Source organism: Carettochelys insculpta, chromosome 5, assembly GCF_033958435.1.
Source record: "Carettochelys insculpta isolate YL-2023 chromosome 5, ASM3395843v1, whole genome shotgun sequence".
NCBI classification, from domain to species: Eukaryota; Metazoa; Chordata; order Testudines; family Carettochelyidae; genus Carettochelys; species Carettochelys insculpta.
The window spans coordinates 91,475,000-91,496,424 of NC_134141.1; the positions used below are offsets into that span (position 1 = coordinate 91,475,000).

Here is a 21,425-nt window from a genome sequence, read left to right on the forward strand (position 1 = left end):
TTAAAATTTGAGACAATTTATGGTTAAAATTCATAATTTCTAAAGGATAGAAGGCACTTATAATTTATGTATACTGGCTTCTGGGCTAAGGTTTTGAAAAATTGAAACACATGAATATATATATATATATATGACTTTCCTTTAAAAAAAATCTTGTTCTTAGCAATACTGTACAGCACACAGCAGATTTACCATAGACAAGAGCATTTTACTGATGCTAAATAAAGTGCATCTTGGAAGACCAGGGCTAACTAAGCTTTTGATGCAAGTCCTTGTGCACAGGTTAACGCTGTGCATGAAAGAAAAACCTAAAGACAATTGGGAAAAAAATGATAAAATATTGTCAGTGTGATGAGTTTAGATGCAAGAAAATTAGATGAACAACATGGTCACACAAAGCGATCCCAGCCAAGCATGATTTTTTTTTTTTTGGTATTTGGAAAAGAGACTAACTTGATTGTTCTCACGTTCATGCACATATGCGTAACTGCCCACAGGCAGACTCAAACCTCAGATCTCTGGAGCTTAGTACTGGTGCCTCTACAGCTTGAGCTAAAGGTCAGCTGGTGCTCAGTTCGAGCTGTAGGGGACACTCGCTCTTTCTCTGATGTGGTTTAGGTACCACTATACGGGACATAGCGACTGGGTCTACATGTGCCCCTTCCTTTCCAAAGGGGCATGTTAATGAACGGGTTCGAAAGATGCTAATGAGGCACTGCAATGAATATGCAGTGCCTGATTAGCATAATGGTGGCCGTGGCGATTCGAAAATGCGGCTTTTCGAATCACACACCGCCCGTGGAGATGGGACCTTCCGAAAGGACCCCCCCCCCCAGTTTTCGAAAGCCCTTCTTCCTATCTGGTGATCGGAAGAAGGGGTTTTGAAAACTGGGGGGGGTCCTTTTGGCAGGTCCTGTCTCCACAGGCAGCGTGCGATTCAAAAAGCTGCACTTTCGAATTGCCACGGCCACCATTATGCTAATCAGGCACTGCATATTCATTGCAGTGCCTCATTAGCATCTTTCAAACCCATTCTTTAACATGCCCCTTTCAAAAGGAAGGAGCACGTGTAGACACAGGGAGTATGAACAGAGATATCAACTACCTCACGCATTACAAGGACTGCTTGCCTTCCTTTGATGCTCGTAATTATCTCATCTCTCACCCCCTTCCTTCTATGCTATTTGATTTGTGAGTTTTTATTGCAAATTTTTTTCTTTCTTTTTCTTTTTTTGGTCCTCTTTATTTGGAAATGGCAGTCTCTATTAGAAGTGAAATTGATCTGATGAAGTCTGTCCCAAGAAAGCGCATCACCAAATAAATCATTTTGTTAGTCTTTAAAGTGCTATATTTCTGCTATTACATTGGACAGTTAACCACACACAGGCGTGTGGGTTACACATGCACTTCTCAAACTCAGGCAGAGTTCTGACCTATTGTACATGTGAATTCTCAGATAGTGTCTGATTCTGAAGATTCCAGTGGAGTCAATAGAAAGGCATGGCATTTAATCAGTGGAAGCTGGAGTGAACTCCTAAGCTACATGTAAGTGACAAAATGGTGGTGTCATCTGCTAGAATGGAGTGTGTGTCAGTATATGGAGTATATGGAGCTACTGACACTTGTATGTGAGAATGCCTGCAACCCACTGGAGACAGAACCACAAACTCAGATTCCTCCCCTCAGCTATCAGAAGGCTATGATGGTGGTCTGCATGAAGGGATTGGTTCCAGGAAGCTCTCCTACTACTTACCCAGAATGCTAGAGTTGCTGTTCAGTAAACTCTGTTGGTAATGGCAGTGAAGGAGATGTTTCCTAAGTCATACCATTTTGTTTCATCATTCTACATTCATATCTGTGCTGGTCTCTCTCAGGCTGTGTCCACAATGCCTCTCCCTTTTGGAAAGGGTATTTAAATGACCCAGACAGGAACTGGTTAATGAGGTACTGATATGAATATTCAGCACCTCATTAGCATAATGGCAGCCAGTCACTCTTCAGAAGTGCAGCTTTTGCAACAAAACTGGATGGGCAGACATGGGGGCTTCAAAATCAACCCCAGAATTAGAAATTCCCTTATTCCCAATTCATTTTGGGGATAAGGGGATTTTGAAGTCTGGGGTTCACTTTGAATTGCCCACATCTACGTGGCCAGTTTGCATTTCAAAAAGAAGCACTTTCGAAGCACAACTGGCCACCATTATGTTAATGAGGTGCTGAATATCCACCTCAGTGCCTCATTAATCTTAAATCCCCCTTCTGAAAGGGAGGGGCAGTGTAGACACATCATCAGGATTTACTCATGCTCTAAGTAGGTGAAGTTCTCTCTGAGGTTGATGGAGAATGTATGTGACACCGTGGGGTACATAGAAACTGGTTTCTTTCCCTCGGTCTTAATTTCTTTGACCATGCCATCTTTTTATTGGTGAAATCAAAGCCCTGGAACAAATCCTGAGATTTAGGCAGTGGTGCACAAGGATGTGCCATCTAACATGTATCATTTTTTCCAGGTAAGTCTAGGTGTGACCTAGGGGCCTGTTGAGGCCAATTGGTAAAAAGCAGACAGGTTGCACACAGATTTATAAGGACCACCTCAGTCTGCAATATGCACAATAATTCACCCAAGGGTGTCATGGGAGGTCTCTGTTGAAAGCCAGCAGGCCACTGGTCATCAATCATATAGGAAGTATAGAATCATAGAATTGCAGAACTGGAAGGAACTTTGAGAGGTGATATGCATATCTCATAGAGCTGCCAGGGACCTTGAGGGGTCATCAAGTTCAGTTGCCTGCACTCACAGCAGTACCTATCACCATCCCTAATATATTTTTTTGATATAGTTGCCCCAGACCCCTAAGTGGCCCACCTCAATAACTGAAGTCACAACTCCATGCTTAGCAGGCCAATATGCTAACTGTTGAGTTCTCTCCCCCATCAAATCCATCTAGGAGCCTGCATCTAGGGCAGGACCAGGAGCCATTTAGACTATCTATCAGTATGGCTGCTATTTAAGGAGTTATGTCTGTATACTGGAAATTATGTTATTAAAGCCTTAGAGTGAAGGCAGGTAAACAGGAATTGATATGTCTCAGACTGGTTCTTTCCAGACAAGCGGCAATAGATGCTCATCTCCCTATCTGAGCATTAATCATCAAAAGATTATGAAGTCTTCCAGAGCAGAAATGTACAGGAAGAAAAAAAGTAGTAAGAAGGGCTCCAGCTGATGAGTAAAGACAATACATTGCTGGTATATACCTAGTATCCAGAAGTACCTCCTTGCGTCCTTCACTGAAGAGACTGTGTGAAGTCTCCTCAGTGTGAAATTTCTTGACGTAAACACCATATTAATTTTTTTCCTGGTTTACCTATTGTCATAGTGCTGGTTGCCTCCACCTCACAGTGAGAAGGGACCCTAGTCATTTTACTTATACTGGCATAGGTTCATTCCTTCTGTCACAGGCTAGGAAGTGCATTTCTCTAGGTGTTTAAAGTTGCTATGCGTCGTTCAGATGTTTAGAGTTGCACAGCTAAGAAACCATCTTCCAATATCACAACAACTTTATTCTGCACAGAAAAACTTATCAACAATACCTGAAATGTATCTGCTCCTGGATGATGTTCTTTATATTTTGTAACTGTATATGCAAACATATAACACTCTGGTTGTGTCTACGCTAGCAAGTCCTTTTGGAACATTTTTTGAAAAAATGTGTCTCTTTCAAAAGATCCCACAGAGCACCTACACACAAAAAGCATTCTTTTGAAAGTAAATCAAAAGAATGTGGTGCTCCTTTCGAAATCGTTCTTTTCTTTTCTGTTTCAGGAAAAAAAACCCCTTTTGAAAGCTTCTTTTGAAAGAAACATGTATAGGTGTTCCACACTCCCTTTTTTTTGAAAGAGAAGTCCTTCTGGGGCCTGATTTTTCGATCCATGGCCTGATTTTTCAAAAGAGTGGGGACTGTGTAGATGCTCTCTTTCGAAACAGCAGATTGCTCTTTTGGTCTGTTTTTTTGTGGCCGTTTCTACACAGGCCACTTTCTTTGAAAGTGGCATGGTAATACATGGCCTGAAATATGCTAATGAGGCACAGATGCAAATTCCCCATGCCTCATTAGCATACGGTCATGTGATTTGGAGTCCGGAAGACTGTCCAAAAATTTTTGGGAAGAAGGGGCCTCCGGAAGAAGGACTTCCTTCTGGAAGACCCCTGGGGGCTGTGCTTCTAAACAGCATTTTGGAGTCCGGAAGAACGGTCTTCGAAGAAAGTGGCCTGTGTAGAAATGGCCTGTGTGTGGATGCACTCTTTTGAAAGAAGTACTTTTGGAAAAGCTCTTCCAGAAGAGCTACTTTTGAAAGATCTCTGTAGTGTAGACACAGCCTCTGTGGAAACTGAAGCATACTGTCAATAGTATAGCTGGAAAAAACAACTTAATAGAAAACAAACTTCAAAGACCTATCCTTTTATTTCATTAGGCTCAAAATGGACCAATTTCCCCTTCCCCCAATTTTTTGGGAAAAATTATATTTTTCATTTGGAAACCAATATTTTTTCTTTATTTTTAAAATAAATGTTCATAGATTATTTTAAATTAGTTCTTTAATTGAAAAATCCACCCTGGTCTAGTCAGATAAAGCAAGAGAGTCAAAATACAGCCAGGCTAGATTATAGCAGAATCAATGTTATGCTTATAAAGTAAAAACATAGGAATTTCCATCCTTTGGGAAAATTCAACATTTGTTTTTGTCCCAGATTGGAACAAACATGACTTTTTTCTCAGAAAAAATATTCTGAAAAATTCACAACACATATTCAATTGAAAGAAAACATTTCTGTGTTCACAAAGTAGAAACATACAAAATTTGTATATGCAATCAGAATTGTGAATGCAAATTGACATAATAGTGATACGTACTTTTTAATGTGTGCATATTTTGAAAAACAGACCCTTATCTTTTTGTCTAACTATAGATTAGAAAGGAGTGTGTGTTTGTTTTGGTTTTGTTTGCTTGGTTGTTTCATTTTTATGTTTTGGAGGGGAGGGTGTTTGAGTGACCAGGGGTGGGGTAAAGATGTGCTTGGTTTGGGAACCATGATATTGGATTGAAATTGCAGTATAAAAAGGAGCCTGGTTTTGCTGTATTCTCTGGACACTGACAGAATACTAAGTAGATGTGCTTCTTTTAGAATTTATACAAACTACTTACTCACGAACTGATGCATTTTATACAAATTTCCAATCCTGGATACAGGTTTTTTTTTTTAGAAGGGAAGTCCCACCATAATAAGGAACACAAGTTTATTTAAGCACAAACTAGTACAAGTATTTAAGCACAAACTAATGCAACATGGGTTAACACTCATGTAAAACAAGCAGCGAAGGATAAAAAGGCATCTTGCAAAAAGTGGAAGGCTAATCCTTCTGAAGTGAATAGAAAGAACTTAAACACTACCAAATTAAATGTAAAACTGTAATAAGGAAAGCCAAAAAAGATTTTGAGGAACAGCTAGCCAAAAGCTCAAAAAGTAATGACAAAATATTTTTTAAATATATTAGAAGCAGGAAGCTTGCTAAAAAATCAGTGGGTCCCCTAGACGATACAAATACAAAGGGAGCAGTCAAGGACAATAAAGTCATTGCAGAGAGACTAAATTATTTCTTTGCTTCAGTCTTCATGGCCAAGGATGTTGGGGAGATTCCCAAATCTGCACCGTTTTTTGTGGGAAATGAAACTGAGGAACTGTCCTGGATTGAAGTGTCATTAGAGGAGGTTTTGGAACAAATAGATAAACTTAATGTTAACAAATCATGGGGACCGGATGGCATTCATCCAAGGGTTCTGAAAGAACCCAAATTGGAAATTGCAGAACTATTCACAGTAGTTTGTAACCTGTCCTTTGGATCAGCTTCTGTACCTAATGACTGGAAGATAGCTAACGTGACAGCAATATTTAAAAAGGGCTCTAGAGGTGGCCCTGGCAATTATAGACCGGTAAGTCTAACATCAGTTCCGGGCAAATTAGGTGAAACAATCGTAAAGAATAAAATTGTCAGGCACGTAGAAGAACAAAAGTTGAGGGGCAAAAGTCAACATGGTTTCTGTAGAGGGAAATCATGTCTTACTGATCTGTTAGAGTTCTTTGAAGGGGTTAACAAACATGCAGATGGGGGGATCCAGTGGATATAGTATACTTAGATTTCCAGAAGCCTTTGACAAGATACCTCATCAAAGGCTCTTATGTAAATTAAGTTGTCATGGGATAAGAGGGAAGGTCCTTTCATGGATTGAGAACTGGTTAAAAGACAGGAAACAAAGGGTAGGTATAAATGGTAAATTTTCTGAATGGAGAGGGGTAACGTGGTATCCCCCAAGGGTCAGTCCTAGGACCAATCCTGTTCAATTTATTCATAAATGATCTGGAGAAGGGGTGAGCAGTGAGGTGACAAAGTTTGCAGATGACACTAAACAAAGACAGTCAAGACAAAGGCAACCTGTGAAGAACTTCAGAAAGCTCTCATCAAACTGAGTGATTGGGCAACAAAATGGCGAATAACATGTAACATGGATAAGTATACGGTAATGCACATTGGAAAAAATAACCCCAACTATACTCACAATATGATGGGGGCTAATTTAGCTATAACTAATCAGGAAAGAGATCTTGGTGTTATCGTGGATAGGTCCTTGAAAACATCCATGCAGTGTGCAGAGGCAGTTAAAAAGGCAAATAGGATGTTAGGTATTATTAAAAAAAGGGATAGAAAATAAGACAAGGAGTATCTTAGTGTCTCTATATTAATCTATGGTACACCCACATCTTGCATACTGTGTACAGATGTGGTCTCCTCACCTATCAAAAGATATCCTGGCACTGGAAGATGGTCAGAAAAGGGCAACTAAAATGATTAGGGGCTTGGAACAGGTCCTGTATGAGGAGAAGCTAAAAAGATTGGGACTTCTCAGTTTAGAAAAGAGGAGACTGAGGGGGGATATGATAGAGGTATAAAAAATTATGACAAGTGTGGAGAGGGTGAATAGAGCCAAGTTATTTGCTTGTGCCCATAATATAAGAACTAGAGGACATCAAATTAAAATAATGGGTAACAGGTTTAAAACTAATAAAAGAAAGTTCTTCTTCACTCAGCACATAGTTAACCTGTGGAACTCCTTGCCAGAGGAGATTGTGAAGGCTAGGACTATAACAGAGTTTAAGAAAGAGCTAGATAAATTCATGGAGGTTAGGTCCATAAAAGGCTATTAGCCAAGGGTAGGAATGATGTCCCTGGCCTCTGACTGGAGATGGATGGCAGGAGACAAATTGCTTGATCATTGTCTTTGGTCCCTCTGGGACATCTGGCACAGGCCACTGTCGGCAGACAGGCTACTAGGCTGGATGGACCTTTGGTCTGACCCAGTATGGCCGTTCTTATGTTCTTATTTTCTTATGTAACTTTTTCAATGCTAGTAAATCTAAGATCACTAAATGCTGCATATTATGAGACGATCATAAAACTGAATTTATAACTTTCTACTTTCTGCCAAGTGATTGCATGTTGCGCATCTCTTCAAATTAAATTGCTGACAAGTTGGTTCAATGCTCTTACCAACAATTTGCAGAGAGTAGGAGCTTGTCAGAAAGACTTAATTGGCGATTTAAAGGATTGCTTTCTGGAGTCACTCTGAAATGAGAGTTAATGTACAGATACCTTTCCTTGGAAACTCTCCCACAGAAAGAAAGGAACTTGATATATACATCAAGAGTACATTATACACATGAAAGTTAACAGAATTATAGATTTAGAACAACCTTGTAGAGAATGTATCTAAATATACGTTTCATGTAATTTATGCACACTGACATATGCACATCCCGTTAATATGCACTATTTATTTTCATTTAGACACCACAACTTCTGTTGATTAGCACCACTTGCCAATATACAGCTACCTTGATAGAAAATACATCTACAAATGAAAGGGATTAGTACTTAATGTGTTGCAACAATAAGAAAAGTGTTCAGATGAACAAAGGGTCTAAATTATACAGATCAAAGCTAAGGAAATCCAAGATAAATGTTAAACACGACCCTTAAATTTTTACATTGCATCAATGTCTGACAGCAGCATGACAAAGTTGGGTGTGTGGGAATTTTATTCCCCTGGCTAGGTGTGGTAATGGGCTGTTTCAGGGTGAAGACTTAGCACACGTAAGCAATGGAAGTCCCTGCTCTTTATAACCTTGGACACTAGGACAAAGGAGAGAGTGGAGACCAGTTGTTCTGACTTGGAACTGGGCAACTGGAAGCTGGTTAATCTTCAGGCTGGAAAGGAATAAAGGAGTCAGGTCCCCCAGTTTTGGGGACCCCCCTCAGGGTTTTCCTCGTCAAAATTGATAGGACTGACAGTTTCCACGTATCTGTGCTGGTAAGTCTGTCCTGTGCGGTGTCCCTGTTGACTAATAAAAACTTCTGTTCAATCTGCTGAGTTAGAGTCACACCTGACTGTGAATGGGATGCAGGGCCTGGTGACCTCCACATTCTGTGACAAGCAGTCTGAACACATGCACACCTCATTTTTAAGAATTGGAAAAAAGATTGAATTTGTGGAGAGCAATGTGTTCACAAGGCCAGAGGCTGCTCAACAGAGGGAAGAGCACTGAAAACAAAATGGAATGAGGGGAGCTTCAGCTGCAGAATTGAGCTGTAGCTGGAAAACGCTACTCAGATAATACACGAGCTTAGCAGAGATTATGAAATATGGTATTTGCTGTTGTCTGAAGATTTAAACTGATATTTTTATTTGATTTCTTGCCTAGAAAGAAGTGGTGCTTTATCATCTTGTTGTTGGCTCAGAGAAGTCAGAGTTAATTAGAGTGTCTTGTTTTCTATGTAATTCAGCATGCTGTTTTATAGAGTAATCAGTTTGTGTTATGCATTTGTCTGTTTATTTTGGGTTTTTTCCCACGCATCAATCTTTTGTGGTGGCTAAATATTTCTAACATCTCTATTAATTTCTCCTTACATTTTTCTTGCCTTACACATTACAAAAGTAGTGTGTTAAGTTGTCTCAGTCCTTTGTAGCATCACGTTTTGGCCAAATGAAGGAAATGATCTGTGGGGAATGTGTATAGCATTGGCATCATTCCATAACTAATTCATATTCACACACAGTGAACACAACAGGACAGGGATGCTGAATATGGAAATACCAGAGTATGTAAACATGAAGTGTGTGTGCCTATATTGACTTACATTCTTGGTCCTGCTATGAGTGCAAGGAGCTGGACTTGATGACCTCTCGCAGTTCCTTCAAGTTCTATGATTGTATGATTCTACATCATGACTTAAGATCAAAATGGCTGAGCTTATGAATTCAGGCTGGATAAGTATGAAGGCTGGACTGGCATGGACCTACTGACATCTACTCAACTTACTTATTTTACTCTTGAATTAGGGAATACCAAAACCAAGGCTCACATTCAATGTGCTCCACTGCCTAGGAGAGTCTAGCAAATGTGAACATGGTAAAAATGAACACATCAGAATACTTTTTGGTTTCAGTAAGCATTTACTTAATTTTTATTAAATAGATCTAGAGATGGTGGTGAACCTAGATCCCAAATGGTGAACTTTGGATTTGAACTTTGCACCTTGGTTCCCGCTCATAATAAAATTAAGGTTGCTACATTATGCTTTAGCAGCATAAATGTGTACAAAAATAAAATGCATAGAAAATACCTCTATTTCTAGAGGCAGCCATCACATACCTTCCACAGCACCCATCTCAACAGTCTGCATGTGATGGGGTGGACTAGACCCTGCTACCACCTACTGGAGGCTTGTTGCCTTGCCACACCCCACCTCAGAAAAAGGCAATGGAGAGGTCCTTCAAGTCGCTTAGGCTACGTCTACACGTGCACCCAACTTCGAAATAGCTTATTTCGATGTTGCGACATCGAAATAGGCTATTTCGATGAATAACGTCTACACGTCCTCCAGGGCTGGCAACGTCGATGTTCAACTTCGACGTTGCTCAGCCCAACATCGAAATAGGCACAGCGAGGGAATGTCTACACGCCAAAGTAGCACACATCGAAATAAGGGAGCCAGGCACAGCTGCAGACAGGGTCACGGGGCGGACTCAACAGCAAGTCGCTCCCTTAAAGGGCCCCTCCCAGACACACTTTCATTAAACAGTGCAAGATACACAGAGCCAACAACTAGTTGCAGACCCTGTATATGCAGCACGGACCCCCAGCTGCAGCAGCAGCAGCCAGAAGCCCTGGGCTAAGGGCTGCTGCCCACGGTGACCACAGAGCCCCGCAAGGGCTGGAGAGAGAGTATCTCTCAACCCCCCAGCTGATGGCCGCCATGGAGGACCCCGCTATTTCGATGTTGCGGGACGCGGATCGTCTACACGTCCCTACTTCGATGTTGAACGTCGAAGTAGGGCGCTATTCCCATCCCCTCATGGGGTTAGCGACTTCGACGTCTCGCCGCCTAACGTCGATTTCAACTTCGAAATAGCGCCCGACGCGTGTAGACGTGACGGGCGCTATTTCGAAGTTAGTGCCGCTACTTCGAAGTAGCGTGCACGTGTAGACGCAGCTTTAGAGTGGTTGCAGGGGAAGTAGCTGATCAAGGGCCTGGAAGATTATATAAAAGGAGCTGCTGGGCCAGAGCCAGGCTGTTTCTCTTTGAAGTTCAAGATGTGCAGACTGTATGACAAACTGGCTGAAGGAGCAGCAGCACTGTAGACTTCTCCCTATGGAGAGCTTATTGCAGACTGGCAGACTATGCTGGGACTTTGAGACAAAGCCCTGAGATATGGGCAAAGAAGCTGTCTCCAGGAGGGAAGTCCTGCGGGAACCACTGTCTTCCAGAGTGGGAACAGACTGAGGGGCCTTAGAAGGACATCATGGGAGGCCCTGCTGGACACAAAAACAACGACAAGTCCTGTGGCACCTTATATACTAACAGATATATCAGAGCATAAGCTTTTGAGGGTAAGGACCCACTTTGTCAGATGCACCGGAGTGGAAATTCCAGAATTTGGACACATAACCCAGGAGGGAATTATTGACTTCGGGCACACAGATTGCATTTGACGCTGCCAGACGCTGAGTCACAGAAGAACCTGTGGAAACCTGGCCAGCATGTGAGGGGGCGGGAAGAAAAGGGGGGAAGGCCACTCACAAGAGATGAGTGCAACCGTGTTACACTGCCTTAACTCCAGAAGGCCAATATTGGGGCTACAGCTCAACTAAATTTCTTTATACTTGCTCAGATTATTGAGCAGCTAGCTTTAAGTACTGCCATCAGACATGTGTAAATTATCTACATATAAAAGCTCAGCACTTTCTGAGTTAAATTTATTTGAGCCATTAATTTTGGAATCAGTTATACTTTTATGCATTACCAAAGGAAATTATTATTTGTTATTTATAGAGCGCTGTAAGAATACATGGTGCTTTGTAATACTTAAAAAGAGGCTATGGGCCAAGAATCCCTGTCCATAAAAACTAAAGGATGGAACTGGCAGAATACAGTGTTCTTAATAACAGAACAGAGCAAGCAAACTGAATGGCTAAAGATGATTAGAGCTGCAATTTTTAGTGGAACAGATGGTTTTTCATGAATGGTCTTTTAGCTGAATATCAAGATACATTACCTGGTATGCTATTCAAAGAGTGAGTGAGGCATGGAAGAAGTAGTTGGGCCTTCTCAAAGAAAAAAAAACAAAAACGAATGTAAATCCCACTGAAGTAAAAGGGAAGATTACTATTGTCTTTAATAGACTTTGGAAGAGGTCTAAAAGATGTAAGTAAGTGAGATTCCTGACTGGAGCAGGAGACAAATCTATAGACATAGTTAGGATGGAGTTACAGTGCTTTGACCATCACGTACTCAAAAAATGAAAAAAGTTATGAACAGGTCAAGTGCCTCTCAAGTATCAGAGATTCCCTTTTTTTCACCCAATGGACTGACAAATTAAATGATCTCTTTGTACAGAATCTGCAGACTGTCAAGGAATAACTAAGCCTAAGCTCAAACATAACTATCCAGAAGTCTGTTCTAAGGCGCTGGCTCTCAATCTTTTATTACTGTCCCCCTTTTAGGAATCTTATTTGTCTTACACTCGCCCAGGTTGCACTACTCTTAAACACCAGTTGCTTACAAAATCAGACATAAATATACAAATGTATCACAGAAAATTGTTACTGACGAATTGCTTATATTCTCGTATTTACCAAATAATTATACATAAAGCAACTGGAATATAAACATTGTCTTTAAATTTCAGTGTGTAGCATATAGAGCAGTACAAAGAAGTCATTGTCTGTATGAAATTTTGGTTTGTGCTGACTTCGCTAGTGCTTTTTATGTTGCCTGGTGTAAAACTAAGCAACTATCTAGATGAGTTGGTGTATCCCTAAAAGACCTCTACATGACCCTTATTGAGAACCACTGTTCTAAGGTGCCCACAAAGTGTTTTCTTCTTTAACCTATTTACATGCAAACTTGCTTCTCACTACACAGTGCATCAATTGACTTGGTTGCCTATCAGAAGACTCAGTTGTATGGGCTTAATAGAGGGCAGGCTACAAACAGAACCGGCATTACAAGCTTGTAATTGCTGAATTGTCATAACTCCCCTGTGAACTAGGCAAGTACTAATTCCATTTTACAATGTGAAAACCGATGCAGAGAGGTGAAAGTCATAATGAAATTTAAGGGCCTGAAGCCACACATCTAGATTTATAAGTTAGAAAAAATTGGCTTATGAGCTAATAGATGCTAGAGAGTTATTTAGTGTCAGAGCTGGGATTTGTCCTGCTCTCTCAGGCCAAGTCTACACTATAGATCTATATCGATACAGCTACACTACTCAGGGGTGTGAAAAATTCACATCCCTGAGCTACATAATGGCTATGTCTACACTTAGTAAAAAGTTCGAAATGGCCATGCTAATAGACAAATTGCAGAATACTAATGAGGCGCTGAAATGCATATTCAGCACCTCATTAGCATGCCAGCAGGCATGGCACTTTGAAAGTGCCGCGGTTCGCTCCTGCACAGCTTGTCCAAACGGGGGTCCTTTTCAAAAGGACCCCACCAACATCAAAATCCCCTTAGTCCTACGAGCTCATAGGGAATTTCATTGTTTATTCCTATGAGCTCATAGGGGATTTCAATGCTGGTGGGGATCTTTCAAAGAGGACCCCAGTGTAGACAAGCTGCATGGAAGCGAACCGCGGTACTTTCAAAGTACCACGTCCACTGGCATGCTAACGAGGTGCTGAATATGCATTTCAGCACCTCATTAGTATTCTTCGATTTGGCCATTAGCATGGCCATTTCAAAGTTTTTACTAAGTGTAGACACGGCCAATTAGGCTGACTTAACTATAGGCACCAACTCTGTGGAGCTGGAGCATCCACAGGGACATATTGGTGGGTGCTGATCATTCATTGGCAGGTCCCCTTTCAGCTTCTCCCTCCTCACCTCCGTGTCTCCTGCCCATGGCCAGACCCCATCAATCAGTGCTTACTCTCTCTTTCCACAACTCCCACCCACTGTCATCATCAATTGGGTGGCAGGAGATGTGTAGGAGAAGGAACTGAGGCTGTGGCATGCTGGTGGGAGGAGGTGGAACTGGGACGGAAGAGGTGGGGGGATGGTGGAGCAGGGGCAGGAAGAGGTGGGGCAGAAATGTAGCCTGGGGACAGGGAAGGAGTGGGGATGCGGCCTGGGGCAGATCTGAAGGGGTGTCAAGCAACCCCCGACGCTTTTCAAGGTCACTGCCTATGGAACGAGCCCCCAGTGCAGACAGCGATATGTTGACAGAAAGCAACCCCATTGGTGGAGTAGCATCTCCACTAATGTGCTACAGCGGCATGGCTGTACTGGTGCCATGATAGTGAGTACATGAAGACAGGACTTTGGTCCATTCCTTAGTCTACAGCACCCTTGTGTACCTCATGGCACTGAGCTGCTCCCGCTTGTGACCAGCTAGCATGGCAGAGGGACTAGTCCAGCTACAGGCAGCTGGGGGGTAAAAGTGCAGCAGCCTTAAGGAAGGGCTACGCTGCAGTTAGATGCTCATGGCAGGCCGGTGCCTGCTGACGCAGCCTTTCAGCGCTCAGGCTAAGGGGCCATTTAATAAAGGTGTAGCTGTGCCTGCTCAGATGGGCTACGTCTACACGTGCAGCCAACATCGAAATAGTCTATTTCGATGAACAACGTCTACACGTCCTCCAGGGCCGGCAACGTCGATGTTCAACTTCGACGTTGCTCAGCCCAACATCGAAATAGGTGCAGCGAGGGAACGTCTACACGTCAAAGTAGCACACATCGAAATAGGGATGCCAGGCACAGCTGCAGACAGGGTCACAGGGCGGACTCAACAGCCAGCCGCTCCCTTAAAGGGCCCCTCCCAGACACAGTTGCACTAAACAACACAAGATACACAGAGCTGACAACTGGTTGCAGACCCTGTGCCTGAAGCATAGATCCCCAGCTGCCGCAGAAGCAGCCAGAAGCCCTGGGCTAAGGGCTGCTGCCCACGGTGACCATAGAGCCCCGCAGGGGCTGGAGAGAGAGCATCTCTCAACCCCCCAGCTGATGGCCGCCATGGAGGACCCAGCAATTTCGACGTTGCGGGACGCGGATCGTCTACACGGTCCCTACTTCGACATTGAACGTCAAAGTAGGGCGCTATTCCTATCTCCTCATGAGGTTAGCGACTTCGACGTCTCGCCGCCTAACGTCGAAGTTAACTTCAAAATAGCGCCCGACGCGTGTAGACGTGACGGGCGCTATTTCGAAGTTGGTGCCGCTACTTCGAAGTAGCGTGCACGTGTAGACGCAGCTATGGTGGCCCAAGCTCTGGGTTCCTCCCCTAACTCAGGGTTCTACACCCCAGGCTCCAACCTGAGGCCAAATAACAACAACAACAACCCCTCCTCATGAGTCCGGGTCAGCAGGCATGGGCCAGACACAGGTTTCTAACAGGCAGTGTAGATGTACTGTTAGCGCTGTCATCAGTAACCAGGCCATCCCTGCCAGATTTTCCCGAATATCTAGGGGCTGTTTTTTTTTTCCAGACCCTGGAGCCCAGCTCTGCTGCACCGTGAGGTAATGATGTGTGTGTAACCAGCACTCTCTGTGAGGTGGCTTGAAGAGTTCAGCTTTTTATCTGTAAATGTTGGTGACACTGATTTCATTGCACACACACAAATGGATTAGAAAATATTTCCATCACAGATAACCAAAGGTTATGTACCAGGAAAGCATGCAAATGCCGCTTGTGTACAGTGTATTTTAAACATATTTATAGTTGCACATTTGGACATGTGATGGTCACAATTTTAATGGCTATGAAGATTTAACTTTTTGAATATCCACATTGCTGTCATTAAATAGTTCCTGTCTGACACACACCCAGAACATTATCTGGTCCGTGAATTTTAAAAAAAAAAATAGATCAAATTCTGCCAAGCCTATTTATGCAGAATCAGTGAGGTGCTTTTCATCTTAGAGGCTATGGCTACACTAGCCCCAAACTTCGAAATGGCCACGCAAATGGCCATTTCGAAGTTTACTAATGAAGCGCTGAAATACACATTCAGCGCTTCATTAGCATGAAGGCGGCTGCGGCACTTCAAGGTTGATGCACCTCGCTGCCACGCGGCTCGTCCCGACGGGGCTCCTTTTCGAAAGGACCCCACCTACTTCGAAGTCCCCTTATTCCCACTCCCATTTCCATTTTGAAAAGGAGCCCCGTTGGGACGAGCCGCGCGGCAGCGAGGCACGTCAATTTCGAAGTGCCGTGGGCGCCCGCATGCTAATGAAGTGCTGAATATGTATTTCAGCGCTTCATTAGTAAACTTCGAAATGGCCATTTGCATGGCCATTTCGAAGTTTGGGGCTAGTGTAGACACGGCCAGAGTGTGGTTTACATTTACAAAGCTAGCCTTGGTTGAAAAAATGTCCTTTTTAATGAAAGCTGAGAAACTCCTATAATATTTCTGGTTCCCCCAAACCATGGAGGGAGCAAAGTCCACCTTTGGACTTGATGCAATGTGCTCATATTTACTGCTTGTTTATTTCAGTTGCATTTGTATGAGACAAAAATGCCCTTTATTCGCTAATACCTATACTCTGCACATCTAAAGCAAAACAGATAAGGGTGTGAAAGATCTTGCCTTTGATAACGTCAGATGACTTCTAGGATAGCCTTTGTACAGAGGTTGGGGAAAATAATCAAATATGCAGCACTGATTGCAAATTTCTATTTAAAATGCTCAATTTTCACTTTCAAATTGCTTCCATCATGTGCTGCATCCCATTTTGCTTAGTAAATGAGAAGTGCTTCAAGATACAGCTGAAGTGCTTTTTCTCAGCAAGCTAAATGCATTTTGCTGATGATTGAGAAGGTCTATTTCAACCTCTGACAGGAAATGACCAGGGCTGTCAGGTCAGACTGGGTGAAAAAGAATGAAAGCCTCCTCATATTCAATCAGCTCCCAATTACCGTTTATCAGCAGGAGAGCAGATCAGAAATGAGTTTCTTTGCAATTGGAACTCGCTGCATACAGCCTTGTGAGCCGGGGTACTTCAAAACTAATAAATAACTCATGGTATTTAGCTCTCATTAAATAGTTTATCTATTTGATTTATCTGCTTCTGGTTATAATCATAGTTTTTTTTTAAATGTGAAAATATCAAAATCTGCAGTCAATGAGAAATCTCTTTTTGATTATCTTTTTGAGCGACAATCATGGCTTTATTCTTTTACCATTATTTAAGGATTTGCCAGGCTTATTTCTTGTGACAGACCATAGTTTAGTTTCTGATGAACTCATCATATTGTGAACGCTCAACTTATCTGGAGACTGCTAAGGCTATGAAAAAAATTGACACAGCAAATCTCTTCTCATGAATACATTGCAACTCAGATCTTGTGGCATATCCACCATGCTGGATGTTTGTGATAAAAGAGTTTTTTTCTAGACTTTACTATGGGTAAAGTTAAACTATATTTTCCAAAAGAATGTCACTGGAAAGAGGCTTGCTGTATGAAAATAGTTGACCTTTTTATGGATCAGCTATAGAAATCAAATTTCAAAATAAGCACATCATTTAAAAACATGAGAATCTTTACGAAAGGATCAGAACCATTGGTCACCTGGACCAAATGGATCAAAAAAATCTGTTCTGATGCTCTTCATTCACTTTTCTTTACAGAAACCAAGAACACCTTTAGTGCTCATTTAAAAAAGATGGCCATACAAGTATATGTATCCACCCATGCCCCAAAGGAACATTAATTTATACATAGAACTACAAGCTACATTTACACTAGAGAGTTTTGTTAACAAAACTGACAGAGCGTCCACACTAAAAATGTGTTCTGTCGAAAGTAAATCAACAGAACATGGTACTTTCATTGACAGCCTTCTGCCTCTCCCCCATGAGGCCTTTCTTGTCAGAATCTGTTGCCAAAAAAGCCCTGTGGATGCTTTGGGGGCCCCCTCTGTAGACAGACAGGGCTTCTGGGTCACCAGGCAGCTCTGTCTGCTGTGCTTCTGGTTGGCCATGTGTTGAGAGAGTGAGCAGTCCAGCTGCTGTCTGTCGACAGACCAGATCATTTTTTTGATCTGCTTTGCAGTCTGGCCACAATCTGTCGACTGACGTTTTGTCGGAAGATGCCTTGCAACAATAACTACTCTCGACAGATTGCTGCAGTATAGATGTAACCACAGCGTTTACCTTAAGATCCTCAATAATAAAATGATCATGCTGAAATATAAAGTCTTATCTTGAACCAAGTATTTATTCAAGTAGCTCTCAATAAGTTGAGCATATGTTCGCCCTTTTCTTAATTGAACTAAGGCTAAGGCTACACCATGATTTCTATTTTGGGATACATTTGTACCCCGAAATAGAAACCCCATGACCAAACACTGCGCTTGAAATAGCAGGGCTATTTTGAGCGCAGTATTTTGTTCCCGCTACCCCTCATTGTATGAGGGGTAGCGGGAAGTTTGAAATAAGCACTTATTTTGAACACTGGTGCAGTGTAGCCAGCACTGCATTGGAAATAAGATGCCTCGAAAGTGCATTGTACAAATTGCATAAGTTAATTGCTTAACATATTTTGAGGTAGAGCTACAATGTAGTCCCAGCCTAAGTGAACAATGGGAGAGAACGTAGGACTAGAATATGCCACTTAGGCAAAGACCACAGTCAGGGACTGTGTGGCTCTATGCTACCACAGTAAGAGCATCAGGAGGTGCTTCCAGGCACACCCACTGCTGGCAAGGCCACTGCTGTATTCTTCTTCTTCTTTAACATTCTCACTGTGGTAGGACCTAGAGGCCTCAACCTGTCAACTGACTCCATTTTTGGGTGCAGCATGTTACTTCCCTCTGGCTGGTCAGCACATGTGGGGTTGGAGGGGTGCAGAGTCCTTTACTTCCTATTCCTCCTCAGGCCTCAGGCATGGTGTGCTCTTTAAGGGACGTAAGAACTGCTTGGCCTTTATGCATGTATCATAGGGGTGGGGATAGCCTGCTGCTGTACCTCCTTCCTCACTTCATAGCAATGTAAAGTCTGTTGAGAACCTGCTCTACAATTATTTGCCATAATGCCGGAGGGAGGGAGGGGTGTTTGCTTTCCTTGCTGGAATGAAGCCATATGTAATTACACACACTGTACACTGACATTCTGCTCTCTCTCCCTCTCTCTGTGGAAGTGGCTGGACTCTCTTCTCTTTATGCTGCCTCAGCACAAAGGCAAGAGTTTAGTTGCTGCCCTTGATATGTTGTGCAACTGCGAAGAAGGCAGAGTAAGCCAAAATGCTGGCAACTCTTATCTCTTTTTCCCTTGCATTTTATTAATGTGGCGATGGACAAACACCAGTTTTATTTTCACTGAAATACTCTGGTACAGCAGGACTCTTTTACCGATACTACACGCTGACTTCAGCTAGCTTTGAACACAAAATGGGAACAGTGAATAACTTCTGTAAACTGCAAAGCGAATTGAGATTTTCAAGAGGTGCCATAAAAGGGGTTTGGGTACCTGAATCCTATAGACAGCTTTCAATATCTCAGCTTTACTGCTGAATTTTCAAGTGCTACATTTCCCTCTGAACCTGTACATTTGTTCTTTACTTCATCACCAGTTATAATTAGCATGAGATTTGCTGGCATCAGTGATTTAATTTTGGTGTTTGCTTCCGTCCTAAATGACTTACTACCTTTCAATTAGTTGTGCAGTTTAATGCATGTTTCCCAGGCTTAAGGGCCATAGGGAGAAGATTCACTTCAAAGGGAGAGTTTAAAGGACTTTTCTGGTTTCTGTGGCTTTAATTAAATGGAAGGTGACAGCACAACCCAATTCTCCCTTTATCTACTGTCCAGCAGTAATGTTCTGTTGATTGCTTTTCAGAGAAGAGTGGCAGGAGCAGCCACCCATGTTGGGCTTGAAGCTTGGTGGCATGATTGATAGGAGGAAACTGTTCACCAAATGTATAAAACAGATTCGAAGTTTCACAGTTCCTCACCCAAGAAGATGGGAGCTCACACCTGTTGTTGCAAGGAGGGATCGGATGTACCTCTCTGAACACAGCCTGGCAGTTGTGACTTGAGAATTCCCATGGACAGGAGACCAGGAGGTGAACAGTGACTCATACTACTGCTTGCGCTCTGGAGCAGGGAGGGATTTCTGCTGAGGATTTTCAGAGATGCTGAAGATCTCCCCCAGACTCCAGGCTTCATCTGGAATTGCAAGTGCTCCACACCTCTGCAAATCAGGCGCTTTATCTCTGCCAAGAGCTCTACTAGAAGCCCCACCAGCAGAGTCAACACATTTCTGTGGCACGTTTCCCATGCTCCATCTCCAGCCATTGTGTCCTCAGTTTGGGCTGAGTGGATCAGCTGCAAACATTCCCCACTCGGTGGAGCAAAGTTGTGGACAGCCTATGAATGCCACAATTTGAAACACCCACCACACTCAATTTTCTGCAGAAGATAGTGTGAGCCAGTGATGAATTTGTCCCATATTGCAGTTTCCATGTCAAAGTAATTTCTTAGATAAGATCAAAACAAAAAAAGCAGTCAAGTGGCACTTGAAAGACTAACACAATAATTTATTAGGTGAGCTTTCATGGGACTCACTTCTTCAGACCATAGCCATACTTGACTGCTTTTTTGTTTTGATAGTATATAGACCAGCACAGCTCCCTCTCTGTTACTATTTTTGGATGAGCTTCACTTTAATGCTCCCAGATATCAGTAACAAAATAAAAATAAAAAATCCCTTTTACTGTCAGCTTGCATTAGTCCATTAATTTTGATCTCCATGGGATCCTGTAGTTTTACCTTGAAAATGACCTATAGACTTTACATCCCCATACATAGAGCAATATTCTGATCCAGTGGTTCCAATGTAAGTCCACAGTAACTCTGTTCAAGTTATGGATTTATTGCAGATTTACAGTGGGTTAAGTAAAGTCAGAATCTGGCCCATTACTTTGTGAGTGGTGTGCTGTCCCTCAAGCAGGAACACAGTAGCTCAAAAAACAACTGCCTATTTTAAATCCCCCCGGTGCACAGTTCAGATGTGTCTTTCACACTGCTTCTGCTGATGCAAAATCTGTCCACCCTCATTTCCCTTAGCCTGAAAATATTTATTTGTGAAATGGCAAAACAATGACATACCAATAACCCTATCCTGCCAGTTCATCAGATGCAGAAATATGAGTCTAAAAAGCAATTACTTAAGTTGAAGATTTGTTGTATGGAGACACTTTAAAAATAATACAAACGTGTCAAATGAGCTTGTGATGAGAGCGTTTTTATCAGGTCAGCTAGTGATAGTCAATTACTCCCCCATATAGTGGGATGTGCAGAACTCATTGAGGTATCATACACCTGGGAAAATGCACCTAGAGTGACAGTCCTTAGAAACATTCAGTATCTATTCCATTCCTCAGCAGGTGGCTCTGCTTCTTTTCCCAAAAGGGAGGCAGCAACAGTATGGGCCATAGCAGGATCGTGTCACAGCCAAAGAGTATATAAATAGTGCATAATACTATGTCATACTTACAATGACCATTTCCACATTAATTCTTTGTCTTGTATACTAACAAGTGCACAAAAGCTATGCAACTGGCAACATTGATTTATTGCTGCCTGTAGGTTAGTGACATATAAGCAAAAACCAGTGACTCTAAGACAATGAGCACTTGCTGGATTTTCTTAATCGCAACTTATTCAAGTCTGTTGGCTGAGGAGCCAGGTAGAGGCTCTCACCAGTCCAGGATCTCTCACAAAACTTTCATTTATTCTTTATTCACTGTGTTGTCCTTTCCCCAGTCTTACCTTTAGTGTTTCTTTCATGCAGCCTTGTGCATTG

General features: G+C 42.4%; 1 long non-coding RNA gene across 1 annotated transcript in view; it reads right to left on the minus strand.

The window, feature by feature from the left end:
- Positions 1-240: 240 nt before the first annotated feature.
- Positions 241-21,425, minus strand: part of LOC142013928 (uncharacterized) — a 118,537-nt gene continuing 97,352 nt past the window's right edge. Inside the window, exon 3 of the long non-coding RNA XR_012645827.1 lies at positions 241-308. This is a non-coding gene — a long non-coding RNA (uncharacterized LOC142013928). The remainder of the gene's footprint in view (positions 309-21,425) is intronic.